The 16,088-nt window shown below is 37.1% G+C and overlaps 1 protein-coding gene across 2 annotated transcripts in view; it reads left to right on the top strand.

Annotated features, from left to right (window-relative positions):
• Positions 1-16,088, top strand: part of opcml (opioid binding protein/cell adhesion molecule-like) — a 453,699-nt gene that overhangs the window by 218,736 nt on the left and 218,875 nt on the right. The window lies entirely within an intron of this gene.

Below are 16,088 nucleotides of genomic sequence, written 5' to 3'. Positions count from 1 at the left end.
CTAAATAATAAGCCCATAAGCCTGACAGGATGTAATTAATTTCTCTGTATAGGCTACCTTATAACCTTTCCACTCACACTCGTACTGTCTGGCAGTCACACCAAAGCCTAATGGTCGCCTCCAAGTGCAGTGAGCCATAAGGAAGATATAGACTAATGATCACTTGGTGAAAAGTGCTATAAGAAATGAAGTTGAGGGTTAAAGACAAGCTATAAAAAGCCCAGTTTTCACCCCCATTTGATAAAAAGCAGAAAGGTTACATTGATCAAGCATTTAATAAAAAAGGTATTTCATGTCTTAAACCTCAGAGGGGAAGAAATATGAAAGAAATACCACTAAGTAAGCCTTTTTTTATCTTTGGTTTTCTACTGCTTTGAAATGCAAGTCTGTTATAAGACTGGTGACATTTTTTTTAACCCTCATCCCTGTTGCAAGCCATGAACAGCATGTGGCTGCCTTTATTAATGGCTCACCACATTAGATCATTAACCCTTTGAACTCTGCAAAATCATCCGCTCGTGCCTACATTTACATCATATCTCTAATATCTCTACAACCTAAACTTAAAGGTTATGTAAGTCAATTAACAATATTCATTATTAAAAGTATTAAAATTGTAATAACACTAAAATCTTATATAGTTTTTCATCAGATTTTACAAAATAAAAAACAAAACATTGATCCAAAAGATTCTTAAATGTAGAAACACTCCACAGTTTATTTAAAACATTAAAATGATTTCGTTTTTAGGATGTACTCACTTTTAAGAGCAGAGTGCAAAGGCATTGTGATGAATTCATCTTTAATTCTTGTGGCACCATTGTTTGGTTTTGTACCGTAACACGATGTCATTACAAGCATACAATGTGATGAAACGGGAGATGCAAGACTGAGGTTTCCACAGAAAAAAGAATGAATGTTCTAGCTTTTATGGTTTGTATTTTAGATTGATATATAAAGGATTATGCAAATATGGAATGATGGAAAAATTCGGCTAATTACTGCAAAATACTACATTTGCACTGCATGTGACTTAAGATGACATAAGGTAGAGAAGTAATGACATGCAAAACAAAAATTTTTAGTTGTAAAAAGAACGCATGCTCTATCTATTGTGGTTCTTATTTAAGATTGATATAATAATAATAATAATAATAATAATAATAATAATAATAATAATAATAATAATAATAATAATAATGATAACAACAACTTTGTTTATATAGCACCTTTAAAACTGAGTTTAAATTAATGCTTTGGCAAAGCAGAAGCAAGAAGGGTTTCTTGCAGAGGCAACAAACAACAAGTGCCAAATAATAATGCCGAAGTAAGGCCAGAAAAAATTTAGAGTAAAAATTAAAAAAGAGAAAAACACTTACAAAACAAAAATATCAGAAACAAACAATAGTAAAGGTACATACAATTTAAAGAATAAAATCAGCAAGCATGGAAGAAAAAGAACTAATAATAGAATTAAACATGACCAAGACAGAATAAATTTTAGATAAATTGAAAGACAAACTAAAGCAGATAAATTAAAATAGACAACAATCACATGAAAAGCAAGTCTACCACAGTCATTACGGGAAAATAGCTGCATAATAACGGCAAACACCGTTTGACAGCATATCATGTAAGGTAACCTAAGATATAATAACAAGGAGAACAAAAGCCTTACTTTCCGTTGGCTAAAAGAATGGATGCTCTGGCTATTATTGTTCTTATTTTAGATCTATTTAAACAGAATTGTGCAAACAGCGACAGTCCATTTCTGTAAGAGTTAAATAGAACTGAGAACAGTTTTGTGTTTAACTCTTTGAAACCTGAGCAAATTAGCCCAATTTCTGTCAAGAACATAAGAAGACAAAATATAACCCAAAAAATTGGCTAGAAATACGTAAAAGTTCTAAAAATGTTTCTTGAAAATTAGCACAAAAAAAACGAAATGAGGAAATCACCTAAAAGGTGCTAAAATAAGAAATATAATTCTGTAACATACATCTTTTTACATTTTTCCTTAGTTTCCTTAGTTTCCTTAGTTGTTGTTTTTTTTCTTTTGTTTTTTTTTTTAACAATTTTCAAACTCTATTCATTTCTTGCCGAGATGCACTTCTGCACCTTTTAACCGTGTTTTCAGTTTTAAAAGACATCAATGCAATTTGCTCAGGTTTACATGCTTGCAAAAGGTGTCTGAATGCTGCACAAGAAAACTGATGTCAGTGCAGTTTCAAAGGGTTAAAGCAATGTGGTCCTTCACAGAAAACAAAGAAAAAGGATGGAATTAATAAATCCATCTTCTCTCCATATACAGTGTCATATTCATGCACACATCTGGTCCATATTTACCATTAAATGGAGCATACAGCTAAACTAAACTAAAACATAAAGCTAAAAAGTGTGTGAATCATGATGTTGAACATGAAATCAGGAAGCCGAAGCAACAAATACCTTTCTGATATACGTGCACCTTCCTGCTTATCAGCCTCTCAGCGAGGACGTGAGGGGACACATCTAAAGCCTGATCTTTTTTAATCAAATGACTCACACTGTTGACTGCTTCCTGCAATATTTTCTGCCTTTCAAGGGCTTTTTTTTTCTTTTACAGAAAGCTTTCCCTTTATGACCTTTTCTCTGCGCCTCAATTTTAATCAGTAGATGCAGTTCCAGGTTTTGAGGTTTGGGCTCACACTGGCTCCTAAACCCAGTCGTCTCAGGACTGGGAGGAAATCAGCCTCCTTGTAGGGGTTGTCTGAGGTTACTGAAGAGGGAATCCTCTCCCTGTTGATAGACACACTGAAGGTTTTAATTGCTTGTTTCAGTCGGGTATACAACACCTGGATTCTGTGACTTCACTTGGGTTCACCTTCCCAGCAGGCTTCTTTAACAAAGCCCCAAACAGACCCAGCGTCTGCTTCTCAGGGGTTCTTTCAGGCTACTTCTCCCTCGAGCTGATCTGTGATGCTGATAGCTAGTGACAAAAACTCTTCACTCCCTCAAAACCAAACACACAAAAAAAGAAACCAGACGCTACCTCTGAACCATTTGAAGGTCATGTGACAACCTCACCCATGTGAGAGGCACATGGATGCGAACTCGCTGATCCTTTCAAGAATAGCAGAGAAATAGAAAGGAGGCTAGCAGGGGCATTTTCTCAGTATCAATAAATATATATATATATATATATATATATATATATATATATATATTTTTTTTTTTTTTTTTTTTTTTTTTACTCTCTAAGCTCCACAGGATGGGCTTGTTGATCAAAAGTTTGTGTTGGAAATCTCAGACAGAAAAAGGAACATTTTTACATACAATTTGGGAGTCTAAACTTGTTTACCCATTCTGGGAGAAAGAACTGGAATACAAAGAAAAGTGGCGAGGTTCAACAGTACCTGTATTTTCAAAAAACTCTCCCACTAGGGGATTAAACAGATTTGCCCAGTATATCAAAATATGGCTTTGCAGTGATAAAGGTTAGGGTTGTGACAGCTGCTGGAATGATCCTCAGATTTTAGAAAAGTCAATTCTCTCCAGAGCTTTAAAAATTGATGAAATCCTTTTGAAATAGTATTTTCTGCACAGATGTTAGCTAGAGTCAGTGAAGGTGAGAACTTAAAGAGGTCATTGGACTGCTGACAAGAGGCATTATGTTTTTTGTTTTGTCCATTCCTACATCTGTCCCAATCTCATCAATATGATATCTCAAGACTGCAGTGAGGGAGGTTTTTTCCTTGTAATTTTTTTTTTTGCAAATTTTTGTGCCTTGCCTTTAAGTTGCCTCTTGCCTCCTCTCTGTCTTTTTGAAAGAAAGTGAACAGACTTGCCAGGTTATAAAAGGGTTAACTTACAAGTACAGGTGACTACTCTTTAAGTCAGTGATGTGGTGAACTGAATAGAGCAGAGAGGTTTCAATTAATATAAGAAGAACAACCAGGGACACTGTCAGGTTCACTGACCAAAACCTCAGCAGAGGAAAACAAGCTACCTGTGTGTGTGTGTGTGTGTGTGTGTGTGTGTGTGTGTGTGTGCGTGCGTGCGTGCGTGCGTGCGTGCGTGCGTGCGTGCGTGCGTGCGTGCGTGCGTGTGTGTGTGTGTGCATGTGCGTGTGTGTTTAAAGAGCAGATATACTTCTATTAGGACTATTTTTTGACCCATTAAATGCACCAACTGAGCCATGCCAATGTTTCCGTTTATTCCAAATTACTTTTTTATTGACTTGATAAATGGGAAGAAGAGAATGTGAATAGGTGTGGCAGGTGACAGATGATTCTCAGTGGCAAAACCCGAGCACAATTTGATGGCAATATTCTCCTCAAATTGTAATTGACAGGTGTGGAAATGGCACAAATAGTATTGGATATGGGAAAGCATCACACTCCGGCCAGACAATTATGGGCGGCTCATTACGTGTTATTACCGAAGCAGAAATTAACCTACCGCAGAGTATAGCATGTTTAAATTCAATCTGCAATCTGAATCAAAAAATTCCAGTTTTCTCTTACAACACAACTTTTGTCTTCACATCTTGATTTGTATGAAAGCTTGTTTAACAGCGTGAGGACTGTATTGATGTCATTTCAAGGCACAATTTTACGTACTTTCCAAATTTGATTCAGACCTTGGTTGGGCCAACTGAAAAAGGTCATGAATGTGTTTTCACGGGTCTCATAAATTTTGAACCCAAGAGTGGGTAATCACTTTTCAGCCTACACATGAGCGAGGTCTCATGCATCACTGTGCATCAGTCTGCATGCCATTCGATTTGCGTACCAGAGTATTTATGCCCCATTAACTGTCAGCATCAATTAAAACTTGTTAGTTTGTGACTGAGGTGGCAGGCAGAATGAAAAGCTCACACAACATCACCAAGTGTGTTGTTGTGTGGTGTTGTGCCCTGTCAGAATTAAAACATTTGGTCTTGTTTTGCTTGTATGATTCCAGGTTAGTTTTCAAAAATGTTAGTGCTGGTTTATTTCTGTATCAAACAGGGAAAAAGTGGAAAACCATTGAACACCATTGAACCTTGAAATGTAGTTCATTTAATAGTCTGCAAGAACGTCATGTAGGCCTGTGACAATAATTACATTATTGTCTTATCTTATGATTTATGGACTTGACCTCGGTCATTTTGCTAACCTTGATATTGCCTGTTTTGATTGTTTTTTTTTCTTTTTATACATAAGATTATCACCAACATTTCAGCTAAAATGATGGCAGAATAAACAGCAGGTTCCCTGGCCATTATAAGTCCACATGCAATTTTTTAAAAACAGAGCTTTTTCTCTGCATTTTGGCCTTTCGTCCACACACAAACAGATGTTTAAGTCACTGAGTTCTAGAAAACTCTTTGTAGGGTGAAGATATTCAGAAACTCCGCTTTCAGGGTTGACTAGTCCACAGGAAATCTGTTTTTTTTGGCTTATCTTCTTTGTGTGACGTCAAAGTGTGCGTTATTTGTAAAAAATTAAAAAAGAAGCCATAACTGCTTTTCAGACTGGCACTACTGCTTGCAATGTATATCCCGCGAGCTTATTGGTGACACTGGTCCTGATTATATCCTCCTTGCGATGATTGTTGTTGTTGTGCCTTTTACAGTAATAACTTCAGGCTTCTGATTAGCCAGTGTGGTCTTAGAGATTATAATAATATAATTATAATAATAAAAACAACAATGCAGTGCTTACCGGTAGCCTGCAGCAGCACTTTTTAAGTGGAAGAGGCACAGTTATGATAGCTGCTCGCCAACCTCTGGCAATGAGCCAAAAAGTCTGTTTGTAGTTTCATTTTTTTTCTGCCAAATTTTAAATTAAGTCAAAAAGTGAGTATTTTTGGGCCACTTCTAGTTACTAAAGTAACTAAAGTTACTATAATTATATGTAGACCTTCTTACATGTATTAACAGGTGTGAATTACTTTATTTTTTTTCCATATTCTTATATCTGAGTATTTTTAACAATTATAAGTCCATTGCTCATTGGAAGGTTGTTCTTAATAATAATTATAATACATTTTATTTAAAAGCTCCTTTCTAGACTCTCAAGGACACTTTTGCATTATTCTTCTTATTATTATTATTATTATCATTATCATCATCATCATCATCATCATTGTCATCATTATATCAGTGCCATTAAATGGTCCCAAAATGACAATAATATCATTTAACAGAATTATTTCTGGGAAAATGTATTGTCCAACAACAGAAGTTATCGTGTCCGTCTCAAAGTGAGTCATTAAGTAGCCATCATTCCTTATAGTACAATATGCAAACAAACTGTGGTGCACTGTCTTGCATGTCTTATAAGGATATGTTATGAGACTGACTAATCAGGAATGTACCTGGCCTGGGGGCAAAGATAATATTAGATATTGGCATAAACAAAATGTTCTGTTTAGACAAGAGGTCCCAAACAACCACGAAGAAAGCCATGGTTACAATAACACAATGTAAAATAATTTATAGAGGGAGATGGAAGGAGGAGAGCTACAGATAAAAATGAGGTGGAAGGTTGAAAAAGTCAGTTGTTGACTGGAGCCTTTACTGTCCAGCTGGTAAACCCGGCTTTACTGTCACTAATATTAGTTCTGTAATAAGCACGTACAAGTGGACCAATCTTCTTCTGGCTGTGTTTTATATGTGTGTATAGTTTTACTGTGTCACTCTCTGAGTTAATGCATAGCAGCAGCAAAAAAAAAAAAAAAAAACTACAAAAGCTTCTGCAGACTTCAAACTTATTTGGCTTGCCACAGCATGTGAGCTTTAATTAATTTTTGACTGCTGATATAGTTGGTTAAGGGCTATTTCTATAACACTTTAGCACAATAGCATTTTTTCTACCTTTCCATGAGCACATAAACACATCGACAGCAATCAGTCTGGAAGTGTATTGTTTGCTTTAGATAACATTTTTGCCAGTTTTCAAAATCAAACCCAATATATTCTCTCCGTGGTAACAACCGAGCCACCATGCTTCTTATGTTAATTTACCAGTCAATATCATTCTGTCTGTCTCAAAAGGGTTGTCCTCTATGACGGCAATAAAAAATCACCAAATGGTTTATTTTGGGCCATAAGGTTTAATATACAGTAGCTATAGTACATTGTAAAAACAAACCTATAGAATCTACTCAATAAATGTGAGGTAATGATTTTAACTTGGTTTCAGTGGATTTCATCTCATGTCTTGAGAAAAGACTACCTAAATTTAACAGTGTTTACTCACTTATTAGGCAATGAATACCTAAGATGTTTCAATATATTACACAATTACTCATAAAACATGAGTAATATTAACTCCTAATTGTAAATAGGCAACTGTTCATCTACTTAATAAAGATTATAAATGTGTAATCAATATGACTAATTAACCATGAAAATTAATTTAATTAATTTAAATTTATTTACTGGGAAAAATTGTCATACACTGGAGAGGAGCCTATTCCAGAGGCGAGAGGACAGGTCTGGACAGGTCTTCAGACTATCACAGGGCAGACACAGAGAAAGACAACCACGCTCACATTCACACCTACTGGCAATTTAGAGTCACTATTTAAACTAATGTGCATGTCTTTGGACTGTGGGAGGAAGCTGGAGAACCCGGAGTCAGCCCATGCCAACAAGTTCTTGTCATGGCGGTTGGTTCGCACCCGGAACCCTCTAGCTGTGAGGTGATATTGCTAACAACTGCACCCCTATGGAGACAATACTGATCATATCAATATTTTAGGTTTTACCATTTATTACAGCATGCTCTACTAGGGCTGGGCGATTAATCGGATTTTAATTTCAATTACAATTTTAAACTCCCTCGATTTTCAAAACAAGATAATAGAGATAAAATGATTATGTGCAGCATGATGAGTGACAATGTTGCTCCCATTTTGTGTTTTATTTTGTAAGTCAAGCACACCCTTACCTCAGGCTCCAAAGTCCAGACAGAAGTTTCAGCACGGGTTGAAAACAGCGAGTCCCAGCGTGCTGCCTCTCTGGTTGTTTTTAAACTTTGCTGTCACAATTTGAATCCAGTCAGCGTGTGCAGAGAGAGAGCACGAGCATGAGAGGGGAGAGCAGACGTGTACGTGTCGTGATAGTGAGATTACAGTGAGAGGATTAGAGAGTATGACATGAAACGCGACTGTGTGATGTGTCAACAGTTGAGGCTGAGAATAAATGCTACAACTCCGAAAGACCCGAGACACGTTCCCATGTCTGGTTGGCCAGCTGCTGATTAAAGTGACAGAAGTTAGTCCCGAAGTTAACAAGCTAAGTTAGCTTCCCACTGGAGATAGGCCAGGCTCCCTTAAGGTGGACTGTTAAGGTGGACCAGCTTTTCTCATTGTAGTGACACTCCTAGCTGCTTCTAAACAGATAATGGAGAAATGCCTGTCTGCTGAGTCTCACCTGAGTTAGTGAAACAATCATTAATCCCAATTTAAAATGCATTTTGCTGCTGATACAGTAACTGTTATGTATTGTTATATTATATTAGTTGGGTTAGGTTTTATTATAATGGAAATGTGAACAAACTACAGTAATATGCAAGATGTGTTACAGTCGTGGCTGCACCACAAAGCTTTCATTGTTTTTCAGTTCACTTGTAGGCCTATTTAAAGTTAAAGGACATCTAGGTGTTTGAAAATAAACATCAGAGTTAATGTTCAATAACTGCATGATGGTCTGGAGGCCAGTGAGTAATCATGTTTAATAATCGTGATTTCAATATCAATCAAAATAATCATGATTAATATTTTTTGCCCTAATCGAGCAGCCCTGTGCTCATCTGATTAGTTCTGTCTTCTGACAAACAGCAACCCAAGAGAAATATGCATTGTTTGAATGCAGCTCACACTCTCTGATCATAAATTAAACTGATTTAAGCCTTGCTTTATAAGCAATATATATATATATATATATATATATATATATATATATATATATATATATATATATATATGTATGCATTGCATGTTGCAGCTGTTATTGTTAAGAAAAAGGTAATAGGATTAGGCAGTATACGGTGGTGGGGTATTCCTTAGAAATAGTGAAGATATGTTTTTCATTGCAGTAATAAATACAAGCACTCCTCTTTCTATTAAACTCATTGTATGTAGTGCACAGCATGCACCACCAGATCTAAGTCTCCGGTCTTTACTGGTGGAACAGGCAGCTGAGCTGAAAGATACTCTGACACCTAGTGGTGGAGGGAAAAGCTACAGAAACGTAAACAGCCGGCAGCCAGCAGGCAGAGAGAATAACGGCATGCTTTTTACATCTAGCTCAGTGAATTAAGGATTTATTTCAACCAAACAGGAGCTGGGGGATTTTTGGAATAGTGTACTTACTAACTAGATCACTAGCAAGAGTTTGAGTAAAGTTTATTTTGTTTCTGTTAGGCCTGGGTCATACATTGATTTTATTGATTATTGTGAATTTGTGGTTTATGAGGATTTTTAAAAATGAAAACCTAGATTTTCTCTTTAACTTCCTCCGCCGCTCTCTTTGGGCTTCTGCAGTTCATAGTGGGCTGTTTTTACTCTTTCAACTGAAAAACTCTACAATATGCAAAACTGTGTAATGTGGAATATTGACTTAAAGCCTTCAACATTTTTTCAGTTTGCCTTTGTCCAATTGTATTGCTAAAAATTTGTTTTGAGTAATTTCTTTGTCATTTGTAATGGGGAAAATGGGAAAAAAGTTGATTAAAATCCTAAATCGAGTTTGGTGTGAAGGACAAAAATTTAATTTTTAGACCATATAGCCCAGTTTTAGTTTCTGCTAAGTTTGATGAAGTGTGTTTTATGATGAATTTACAGGGGTAATTAAGCCAATCTTCTGTCACTGAGAGAAAGTTGAATTCAAAAGATGTGCAGTTGTATATCACTGTTTAATAAGAAAAATGGAGAGAATATGGTCTTTCTTAACATTTTGTGGGCTTCTATTGTGTATTGATTAGCCTGAAAAGCTGAAAGTGAGTAGTTAACTCAACCTCGGCCCTACAAAAACTTTTTTTTCAGTGCAACCTCAGCGTGTACAAAAATACAGTGAAAATGAGCATCAGCATTATTTGCTGTGGAATTTTCTGATCATTACATTATACAGTTAAATGTCATCAGCTTAGTTTAACTGTGCCGTATGAGCAGAATGTATGCATTTGCATTTGTATGAGGAGTCCTGCATGAAACGTATGATGTTTTTTTGAAATCCAGCAGTAAAGAATCGGAGATGAAAGTGCAATAATTAGCAACTTCCATCTGTCACATCACCTGAGGAAACAGCCCTTCTGTAAATGTTTAAAGAGGCGAGGATGAATCAAACAAACATCTTGGCTATGATACAAATGTTTAAGGAAAGCTCAGCAAGCCCCTCTTTTAACCTAGCTTTTCATCTGAGAAATAAGCCGATCCGCCCAGCACTTAATGGGCCTCCAGACTTTTGGAAAGACAGAATAAAATTAAGCATTGAACTTCAATATCATTATTCCATCATTATTATTTGTTCCTTTCAGGAGAAAAACCAACGCGTACGCCTCTAATAGTATACTCACCGGGAGGGGCTAATTATGACACATGGCCCACTTATCTCAGACAGCGTTGTGTTAAACATTCAAAATGAAACTGCAGGATATTTCTGCAGCGGCGGCTGAATGGCACTCTCCTCAATCTTGCAAAAAAATAGCAGCATGGCTGGTGCAGGATGAGTCCAGTCTCAGTATTGGGGCTTCGTGGTGTGAACAGTGAGACTGTGCACATTTGACCTTCCGCTGGCCATCCAGTGTCCCTTACTTGGCATTGAGAATAATGAGAAGCATGAAAAGCAGACTGTTGACAGTGACCCCTTTGACTCTGTACTAAATTTATAGCTGCCAAGTGGAGACGGCACTCTCAGCTTCTGTGGGGTCAACGCTATCATGGCCATAAAGCTTTAATTACAGGAACCCGAAATGGTGAGAGCGCACGATCATGCATTGTTATATTCGGGTAATGATCCAGTACATCTGCAGTACATGGAGATATGCAATACTGTTCATTTACAGAATTTAAAGCCCCACTCCAGTGTACGTTTGCATTGTTATATTTCATAGTAATTTCCTGACTATTTTCTTTAGCCACACAGTTTGTGTTTTTGACAAATAACTAAATTTTGTGCTATAAGTCAAACAAGAACATAAACTCCTGCACACTGTTCACCTCACTGTACAAAAACCTTCATCAGGTTATCTTACAAGACAGAAGGACTGATCATCTTAAATAGGCTAGTTGACCAATGTAGACCAATCAGGACACACTACAGACATCATATTATTACCATTTTAAACACATGGACCTATTCAGTCAGCTACTAACTGAAACATTTTAAGAATTTCACAAATCTAACAGTTAGATAGTTATGGATGGTTGGATGGTTGGATGGATGAATGGAAGATATATAGATAGGTAGATGGGTAGGTGTGTGCGCGTGTGCGCATGTGCGTGCGTGTGTGTATTATTTTTCCTTTAAGTACTCCTCGTCTCGAAGGTCAGCGGTTCGATCCCCGGCTCCTCCAGGCAACATGTCTAAGTATCCTTGGGCAAGATACTGAGCTCCAAATTGCTCCCCGATGCTGCGTCATCAGAGTGTGTGTGTGTGTGTGTGTGTGTGTGTGTGTGTGTGTGTGTGTGTGTATGAATGGTTACTGAGTAGCAGGTGGCACCTTGTATGGTAGCTTTGGCCACCAGTGTGTGAATGTGTGTGTGAATGTGACAATGTAGTGTGAAAGCGCTTTAAGTGGTCAATAAAACTAGGAAAGTGCTTTACAAGTACAGTCCATTTACCATTTACCCATCTGGCTTAAAAATGGAGTTTCAAAGTTCATCGTTGACAAGATTCATTGTTCAGTCAAAGCTTCTCTTTGACAGAACAATGAATCTTGTGGATGTAACGGGATGGATGATAGAGGAAAGCTTCTTCACTTGTCCACCTCTGTGGAAATTTTTCTTTGTCTTTGGTCAGACACAGCAGAGATACATACAAATATACATATGGGACTGGTGTCTGTATGGGACGGGCTTTTAATTTGCACCAGAAAGACTGAGACAGACAGGACATAGGAAGAGAGAGAGAGAGAGAGACATAGAGATGGCCTGTGATGTTACCGTCTTACTCAGGCAGACGTTGAAGTTCAGCTTTGGTTTTTTGGACGGAAAAACGTCTTGCTGCTGCTTCGCCTGAGTTTTGTTCAGCATATTTGACAAGGACATCTTGAAGTGCATGTTTTACTTTTTTCTCCGAGTCGCCATGACAGCAATGAACATGAACGCCGCTTTCGCAATGGTGAGTGCGGACACCTGAGGAGTTGTGACACCCTGCATATTTATGAACAAACCCACAACAAACTCATTACCCAATGATAATAAATAACTGTCAGTGAAATGGTTCAGCTTAGCCGTTTTCTTTCAAAAGTAACTAAATTCCAATTAATTTATTTAGCAAGAGGAGGTCGAGAAAAATCCACTGCCGAATTACTTAGAGTGACCATTATTATTATCTATGCATATATCCATGTTGTTGCTGTCTTTGCTAATAATGTTGAACATGACACATATGTTAGAGCAGCAGTGTGGTTGCCATGGTAATGGATTACATCCAGCAACTAGCCGCACCTGCATTCACTGTTTGAGAAAAAAACATTAACCAAAAAACAGGAAGTAAGAGTGGCTGGATTGGAGCTTTAATGGCAGATAATACACGCTGCAGTGGAGAACATAAGTGATCTTGTCTTTTGCGAGGGGAGTGTTCGCTAACATTTGTGTTCGAACCAGGAAGGCTCTATTAGGTGTAGTCTCCATATACATTACTGTTGAGTGTTAAAACAAGGTCCTGTTTCCCTGTAATTTATTATCCTAAATGACCTGACTTGTAGAAGGTAGTGAGTTTTTCTCACCTCCCCTCTGCTAAATAAATCATGTCCGCTGGCAGGATGGATGCTGCCAGGAAAGAGCCCTCTTATGGTGCTGCACTGGTGAAAGGTCTGCCATTTTACATCATGGGTTACATAAAACTGCCAGTTTCCCTTAGTTATTCTATTCCTGCTAATTTCCAACTTGAAAATATTATAAAATATTGCTGGCTTGCAGGTCATGCTCAACATCTCATAGAAAATCACCTCTTCAAGTGTTTTGCACTGTGCCAACCGTTTTACTGCCGAAACTAAAGTGATCATTTTAAAACGTTTCCCTGCTAATGTGGGTTCATTTGCTGGGTCAAAACATTTTTCTACACTTCAGGACCCTGGATTGATGTGCTCCTGATATATTTATGCGCATATGTATGAATTTATTATTATTTTTCCAAGAAGAATCTAGAAATAAGCAGAAAATGTGTCTAAAAGCACAAACATCAGAGGGGAGGTTAGACAAGGCTGTGAAAAACACTGAGCTCATGGCAGGGAAATAATTACTCCGAGGTCCACGGATACATGTTGAGCTTTTAGTAAACATCCTCCTTGTATTTTAGAAGCACAAGTGATGCGAGGTAAGAGCAAGGTTACCTTGGAGTTTGTACAACATGATGTGCTTCATGCTGTGTGAGTCTGTTTATTGCTTTAAGATGTAGATTGGTCCACTCAATCCACATGTTGTGGAACATTGAGCCTTATGCAAGAAACAATATAAACACATTTTCACTTGTTTTTTGTTTGTTTTGATTTTTGGGATCCAATATTTTCTTAATTTTGCTTTTCTCTAAGTTAAGAGAAAACTTTACGAGCTGTCCAGAGCACTCGTACCAAGAGAAGAGAAAAACATTTTGCTTTCACAGTCCACAAATTGTCTCCCAGCGCAAGGGAAAATGAGTTTCATATTAGAGGAACATTTCAGAAAATAATATCATTAATCAAATTTTGATAATGTTTTAGAGTAATTATAATAACTGAATTATTAATTTTTCAGAGCTAAAGGGATACTACTATATTTGGTGCACTGACATCAAATAGTTCAGTTACTGTCCTGAATGTAATTAAGTAGATTTACTCAAGTACTGTACATAGGTACAATCTTACTTGAGTATTTAATGTCATGCCACCTTTCACTTCTACTCCCCTACATTTCAGGGGAAATATTGACTTTTTAATTGATTGAAACGTTGTATTAAAAAACCTTGTGTGACATTTGTGCAGGCATTACCTTTTTTCTCTAAAAAATGAAAAATAGTTTAGCAACTAAAACTAAAAAAAAAAAAAATGGACAAAGACTGCATGGAATGGTAATGCACAACTTAAGAAATGACACAAGTTGCAAGCAAAAAGAGGAATATATAAACAGGATATAACAGGCTAATAAAAATAGACATTAAATTAAATTAATTTATATATATATATATATATATATATATATATATAAAAATTAAATGTTATATAATTTTTTAAAAATTCTCTCTCTCTCGCTCTCTCTACTTCTGTCTTTAGCTAATTTTCTGGTCATTTTCTTGTCATTTTTTATTACTTACTTTTTTTCATGCCAACTTGCTGATTGTCTTTTTTCTCCATATTTTTGAAAGAAATCAAACCAAATTGCTCATTTTTTAAAGGTTTAAATTCTTGTGAAAAGCGTCTGAATGCAGCGCAAGAAAACGGATTCCGATCCAGATTTCAAAGTGTTAATCGATTAGTCAATGAATTGTGTCAGCTTATATAATGTCATGTAACAAGATGCCATAGCGTGCCATATCCACTTGTATTCTGAATAGTTACATCAGATATATAGTCAGTACTGTAATATGTCTTGTAATAAACACACTTGCATGGATGTGGGGAGTAGAAAGTTTTCTGTTTTATTGAACCCGAGAGCAGCAATGAGCAGCTTCATATCCGAGCAGCCTCAACATTATTTTTTGCAAACTGCCACAGGGTTGAACTTTTAAGTGACCATCCCCTGCTTGTGTATGTCAGCATGAACCATTACCAGAGCCTGCCCCTCTGTGTGCTGCCTTTATACATTACACAGTGCAGCTTCTGAGCTTTATTTCTTCACCTGATGGTGCTCCTGTCTTGCAGAAATCCATCCCAAAGACAAAGTGGAAGAACACACACAACAGGGAGAGAGCTGATTTTGTTCGGAAATATTTTTCAGTTACCACACGGGAAAAAACCCAGCACTGTAGGATGTAATAAATAATAGATAAGGTCTCAATTTTGGAAGGAGGCACAAATGGTATAGTAATTTTCTGACATATGAAAGACTCTGGCAAGGTGCCCCAATAGATTAATACCTAAACAGGTACAAAAGTGCTTAAATTAATCATTGGCCGGGCCTTGTCTGTGCCCTCGTGGATATGGAGCTTGCACCGGAGGAAAATCTATAGCTGTGAGGGAGCACAGGGTCAATGATGTTGTTCTCCACAAAGTGCATTGCACTCATTTGTCTGCCTCACGGGTGGCACATTTGCCCGGCAAATAAAATAGAATGCTTCCTGACCATGGTAGTACATCTGATAAAATTAGCTCCGGAACAAGGGCAGCGCCACCTTCGTAAGCCTTGATAGTGGTCTGTCTTTCCTGTGCACTTTCAAACTTTTTAGGACACTCGGCACCCTGCTCTAAATCCATACGCTTGTCTTGAGTCAAATGAGCCGTGTCACTTTGGATCGGTGCAGGGCTATCAGCAGCGAGCTGGAAACAGCCACGCTTTTCTTCAAAAAAGTTTGCAGAACTTCACAACTTTGATGTTTCATCCGAAGATTAGAAGTGGAGAGAGTTATGTTTTTTTTTTATACGAGACTAACGTCTGATCATGCTCCTCTGTAGTCACGTTTTTGTGGGAAAGGAGAAAAATGCTTTACATGGTCATTAGATGGTGGACAGAAATCTTTTTTCTTTGAGGAAAAGTTTTAAAAATAATGAAAAATAGAGGAGTTATTTAAATAGAATTGGCAGACAGAAAGAATATGAAGAAACCCTTCTTATTGTTCTCTCTGTGACATTCTCTTAATATCCCTGTAATTGACTTCGGACTGCTCTTTGCAGATTACAGAAAGGTCATCATTTTTAAAGCACAAGGCCTGGGAAGTTCTTTGAGAGTGATTCATATCACTGTGCATGCTCTGATTGACT

This window comes from Plectropomus leopardus, chromosome 15, assembly GCF_026936395.1.
Source record: "Plectropomus leopardus strain MGB_pleo_1.0 chromosome 15, ASM2693639v1, whole genome shotgun sequence".
Classification (NCBI taxonomy): Eukaryota; Metazoa; Chordata; class Actinopteri; order Perciformes; family Serranidae; genus Plectropomus; species Plectropomus leopardus.
Note: the sequence above shows the minus strand (reverse complement) of the source record. Positions and strands in the feature narration are given on the sequence as shown.